Consider the following 6,344-nt stretch of genomic DNA (forward strand, 5'->3'; position numbering starts at 1 on the left):
CAACTGGAGATGGCCTGGAATGAAGTGGCATCTTGAATGTCTGACCAAACTCTAAATGCTCCATAGCCCCTATTTCAGCTGCCTTCATGACTGTTGGAACAAGTTATTTTCTTCTGCCCATTCTACCAGAGGAAGTCTTCACATGCTCCAACATTTATAATTTTTATTTTTTGTCATATTAGCCCATCTGATAGGTGTGAATTGGTATCTCAGAGTTGCTTCAATTTTCATTTCTCTAATCAATAGTGATTTAGAGCATTTTTTCATATAAGCATAGATAGCTTTGATTTCTTAGTCAGAAAACTGCCTGTTCATACCCTTTGACTATTTATCAATTGGGGATTAACTTGTGATCTTATAAATTTGACTCAGTTCTCTATATATTTGAGAAATGAAGCCTTTATCAGAGATACTTGCTGTAAAATCTTTCCCCCAATTTTCTGCTTTCCTTCTATTTTGGCTACATTGGCTTTGTGCAAACACTTTTAAATTTTATATGATCTAAATGATCTGATTATGTATTGTAATGCTCTCTGTATTTCATTTGGTCCTAAATTCTTTCCTTATCCATAGATCTGACATCTGACAGGTAAACCATTCCACGTGCTCCTAATTTGCTTATGGTATCACCCTTAATATGTAAATCATGTACCCATTTTGACTTTATCTTGGTATACAGTGTGAGATGTTGCTCTATACCTAGTTTTTGCCAACATGGCCCCTATCTTACCAACAAGTTTGAGGTCTATTGGTTACCTTCAGCATGGTTTAGACCATCTGTCAAGATGGTTTTACTAGGATGTTTCCACAGCACATACTACAACTTCTTGGAGCCACAGGTGAGAACTGGGTGGCAGATGGATACCAAAAGTGAATAAGCAACCCTGAAAAGTGTTCAATGGGCCCTCACATCAGAGGTGCTAGTCCTACTTGAACACCCAATACACCTCATTGGGGTCACAAACAGTAGGGCACAACTGAAAGACAACTGAGAAACCTGTATAATTTAATGGGGTCTTATATTTGTGCAGAATACCTCTGATTCTACTTCTTATTGGGGAAAGGGTATGGAGAATGTGTCTGGGAGGGCCTTGATGATGTGTAATAGATGAAACATTGGAGAATGCATAGATAGTGAGTAACTGATCTTGGTCACTTACCAAGTGGTGAACAGCAACCTCTTTGATGGGCTATGATTGTAGAACAGAAACTGAGGTAGACTCCAAAAGGCCTTAGCTGCCCTTCACTTCTCTCTTCAATTGCCTTCTGTCATTTTGTTTCCCTCACAGACTGTACTTGAGGGACAATCCTGTAAAGAGAGAGGTCTTGGACTTTTTCACATTTGAAGAAGCCATGTCACCCCATGAAATAGTTGTCAGGACTTTGGCTCCATGTTTCTTCTTTTCTGTTTTAGGTGAATGGATGGGAGAATCCAATCTTATGTGTCTTTAAAGGTCTTCCACTCAACATATCCAAAATGGAACTCATTCTTTCCCTTGAAATTCATCCTTCTTCCTAACTGTCCTGTTTTTTTTTCTAGTCACCAAGATTCCTAACTTGAGAATCAATCTTGATTCTTTCCTCTTTCTTACCCTACCCATTAAAACAGTTGCCAAGTTTTATTGATTTTGCTCCCACAACAATTTCTCTGATCTGTTCCTTTGTCTTTCCTTGCACTACAAACCCTAGTTTAGGTGATCATCACTTCTTGCCTAGACTATTACAATAATATAATAATAATATATTGGTCTCCCTGTCTCCAGTCTATCCATTCTTCAATCTTTGCTCCACAGAGGGGCCTGTTATAAATATTCTTAAAATACAGGTCACTTCTTTGTTCAAGAAATTCCCATGGTTTCATCTTGCTTCTAAGATAAAATACAAACTTCTTGGACATCTAAAGGCCTTCAGAAACTGACCCTAGGATACCTATTTACTACAGTTATTCTATGTTCTAGGTAAACCGGCATTTTTGCTATTCCCTGTACATGACATCCCATCTCCCCTCTCCATGCCTTTGTTTACTTTGTCCCTCATGCTTGTAAAGTATTCACTTCTTCATTTCCTATTCCCTAGATTTTCCTATATTATGGGTAATAAAGTGAACTAGAGATTTTAATGCAAGGAGGGAAATTCAAACTCAAAGAGGTTACCAACAGTAGGCCAGATATGACTCATGGCTAGAAGATGGTAATAAATGAATCATACCTTAATAAAAATTAACAGATTAGAAAAATGAAGCAGTTAAGTAGTGTTGATAACCCATTGTATTATTGATTCCTTTTGTTATAAGCACAAAAGGAGAAAACGGTGTAAAAATCATATTGGGGAAGATCAACAAAAGAGAAAAAAGAAGTGGAATTAGTTCTGCTATAATGCTTGTTTTGAAAATGAGTATTCATCCCCCAAAAATGAAATATTAGGGAACAACTTGAGCATAACTCAAAATCTGCATTTGCTACGTGCAATTTTGTCTTCCAGAAACAATGAGAACACAGAAAACCGCAGCTAGCTGAACCTAGCTGCTTAATAAAGAGGACAATTAGCCACATTCGTCCACATATAGTGTTGAAATTTTCCATTATATTTCAAATAACCCTCTTACTTCTACTTTATAATAACTCACAAATTGTAACACCACCAAAACCCATTTCTACTTTTAAAGTTTTTTTTTTCAAAATGCCATATTTATTGCATATCTTCTGGTAAAGAATGAGCTATCAGTGGAAAAGGACTTCTTTGCTTACATTCTATCTTCTCACCCTCACCTCCCATCTTTCACTATGAGCACAACACTAGCTCCCTAGACTTAGACTTTGCCAGTCTGGGCCCATGGGAACCAGAGCACAAGCTGAGCAGCAACCAAGACTAAAGGTGCTGCCATCATTTGTTGTAATATATATGTATTTCTTTACCATTTAATATGCATAAAACTGCCTAGTATGTAATATTTATGTATTTCTTAATCATTTTACAGGCATAAAACTGGAGGTTTTTTGGTTCCTATTTTTATGTGTCAAAGTTTTGGGGTATCCTACCCCTAATCCCATTTTCTCATAATCCCAGTGGTCTTTATTGTGCAATTTTGCATTGTATGGTGATTTTTAGAAATGCATATGCCACATTTTGGCAGAACTAATTGTAAAATAGTGGTGGTGATATACTACAGAAAGAGGAAATGGATAATGAATTGTAATGGCAATGGGAATTTGAAGATCTTCCCTGCCCCTTACTAAGCCTAAATTGAATTTGAGTACCTTTCCTGATTTGAAAATATACTCTGCTAAGGGCGTCTAGGTGGTGCAGTGAGTAAGAGCACCGACCCCAGAGTTGGGAGGACCTGGGTTGGTTTCAGCTTCAGACACTTAACACCCACACACAAAAACTGGCCATGTAACCTTGGGCAAGTTACTTAACCCCTGTTGCTTTAAAAAAAAAAAGAAAGAAAGAAAAGAAAATGTACTCTGCCCCCAAATAGGCTGCATGTGCTCACATGGAGCCTGTGGTAGGAGGCTTGCTTTTCAGGAAGGCACAACTTTTGTTACTTTGTAATCAAGTGGGTCAGGAGGGTTGTGATGTTCTCTGACCCTGGAGTACCTCTGAGGCGAGGTTTTGTTTTGGGGTTCACTTATGAGAAGAGTTGTGTGATTTGACCTGATGAGTCTCTGAGCAGCCATTGAGCCCCCTGGCTTTGAAAACCCAGATGTTGGTGCTTCTCTCTCTGGTGACTAACTAGGTATGGATGTAATGGTCAGACAGCTAGAAGCCCTGTTTGCTGAATTTTGTTATTTTCTCTGTATTTTTGTCTGCTTGTAACTTCTGTTTGTATTCTCTGAAGTTCAGGGTGCTGCCTTTCCCCCCTGAACTAGGTAAATGATATATGTTTGTTTGACTAAAGTAATGTTGTTAACCCTTTTTGAATTGCTTTCTTTTAGAAAAGCAGATCAAAGAACCTGTGCTAGCAGCCATCCTGGGTATGCTAGGGTGCTTGCTGCTACATGAGTTCCAGAAAAAAATAATAAACCTGGAGTGAACGATGATATAGTAGTTTTAACAGGATACCAATATCTGCAACTTTTAGAGCTTGCCCTCTCTGCTAAAAAAGAAAAGAAACAAAACTAGGTCCCTCTATGCTTCAAAGTTCTGTGGTATCATTGGTGTGAGCATCCTTGTCAATCAGTCAGATTTCAATCTCTGTATAACTTACTAGTTTCTGAAAATTGCTGTCAAATTTCACCATGCTGTGGCTAACCTCAAGAGCCTTTCTAAATGTAACTTGATTGGACCTGGAACAATGGATATACTTCTTTGTTGGCCATATGAACCTTTTCAGCTTGGTAAGACCTGCTAGAGCTTAAGTTCACCACACCCTTCAGGAAGACAGGGTCATTTCTACACCACGGTGAGCATCAGAGCAGGACTTCAGGATAGCTAAAAACATGGTTTTTCTTCCTCAAAATGTTGAGGAAGTGCCAGTGAGTACTGCTTTTCTAGACATGGTTCTAATAAAATTGACAAAGAAGAAAAAAATTGGAATCTTTGAGGGGAGTAACAGAGAGGAGTGACTCCTTCCTTTTATAGTTTGTGATATTTAAGGAGAAAGCTGGTTATAATCTGAGTAGCAATTTAGATTTTGAGAGAAAAGATTTCAAAGAATTCAGAGAAATAATAAGGGAAGTAATTCCAAGAGAGATGGGATATACTCAAGAATGAGATTCTGATGCTACTAACTAAAATAATTCTGGTAGAGAACAAAAGTAGGGGCTATTTGAAGAAACTGATATGGATACACATGGAATTCATCAATCAACTTAAACCTTTCAAAAGATGATTTATTGGAATATAATTGGGCAAAATGACTCTATAATTAGTTTAATTTTGTCTTTGTTAGTGGTTTTTTTTGGTATATTCACCCCTTTCGTTTTTAATTCTAGTAATTTGATTTTTTTCTTCCTTTTTAAAAAATATCAAATTAACTAATGCTTTATCTGTTTCATGATTTTCCCCCCATATAACCAACTTCTATTTTTATTTATTAAGTCAATGGACTTTTTACATACAATTTTATTAATCTCACCTTTAATTTTTAGGATTTCTAATTAAGTGTGTTGAATTGGGGATTTTTAGTTATTTTTCTAGTTCTTTTTTAATTGCATACCCACTTCTTTTCCTATTTAAAGTCAAGAGTATCAAAGGAACTAATGAAAAAGGAAGGAGGTTTAGCAAATCCAGATCTTAAACTATATTATAAGGCAATAATTATCAAAACTACATGGTATTGGATAAGAAATTGAAAGGCAGATCAGTGGAATAGAGTAGATATACAATGTATAGCAGCCAATAAATATAGTCACCTTATAGTTGGCAAGTGTAAAGACTCAAGTTTTGGGGATAAGAATTCATTATTTGGTTAAAAAAATTTGTTGGGAAAACTGGAGAGCAGTCTAGCAGAAATTGCGCATAGACTAAAATCTTTTACCATTTTCCAAGATAAGGTCAAAATGGATACATGACCTAGATATAAAAAGAGATATTATGAGAAAATTTGAGAACATACAAAATATTGCCTATCAGACTTATAGATAGGAAAACAATTTATGATAAACAAGAGATAGAGAGCAGTGTAGGTATAAAATAGATAATTTTGATTAAATTAAAAAATTTTTGTACAAATAAACAAATTTAGCCAAGATCAGAAGGAAAGCAGAAAACTGCGGGGGAGGGGGGGAGAAGGTGGATTTATACAGTTCCTCATACAATGGTCTCATATCTCAAATATATAAAGAAGTTTGTCAAATCTATAAAAATATGAGTCATTCCCTAATTGATAAATCATCAAAGGATATTGAAAGTCAGTTTTTCTATGAAGAAAGAAAAACAACTTATAGTCATATAAAAATACTCTAAATTATTATTGATTAGATAAATGCAAATTAAAATAACTTTGAGGGATCATTTTATGCCTATCAGATTGACTCAAATGGGCTTGATTGAAGGGGAAAGCAACAGATGTTGGAGAGGGTGTATAAAAATTGTGTGGTGATTAAAAAGTTTCAAGAGACAGAATTTCTGGGTAATTTAATCATTTTATTAACAATGCCAGAATTTTAATAAAAAGATGATCATTTGGCCATCTCTCTCTTAGGCCAAAGACAATTATGGTGACAGGTTCATGACTTATATTCCCTTTTGGAAGAGCCTGTTCAAAAGGATGGTAATCAACTCTGATTGATTAACAGTTGATGAGAGAATGAATATTATAATGAATGCTGGACCTAAACTTTGATTATGTCATCCACTTTAAGTTCCCCCTAGCCTTGGGTAATCTATTCAAAGACTTTATG

Source organism: Petaurus breviceps, unplaced genomic scaffold (genome assembly GCF_028583685.1).
Source record: "Petaurus breviceps papuanus isolate PSGF00001 unplaced genomic scaffold, PetGlider_PUasm1.0 90977, whole genome shotgun sequence".
Taxonomy (NCBI): Eukaryota; Metazoa; Chordata; class Mammalia; order Diprotodontia; family Petauridae; genus Petaurus; species Petaurus breviceps.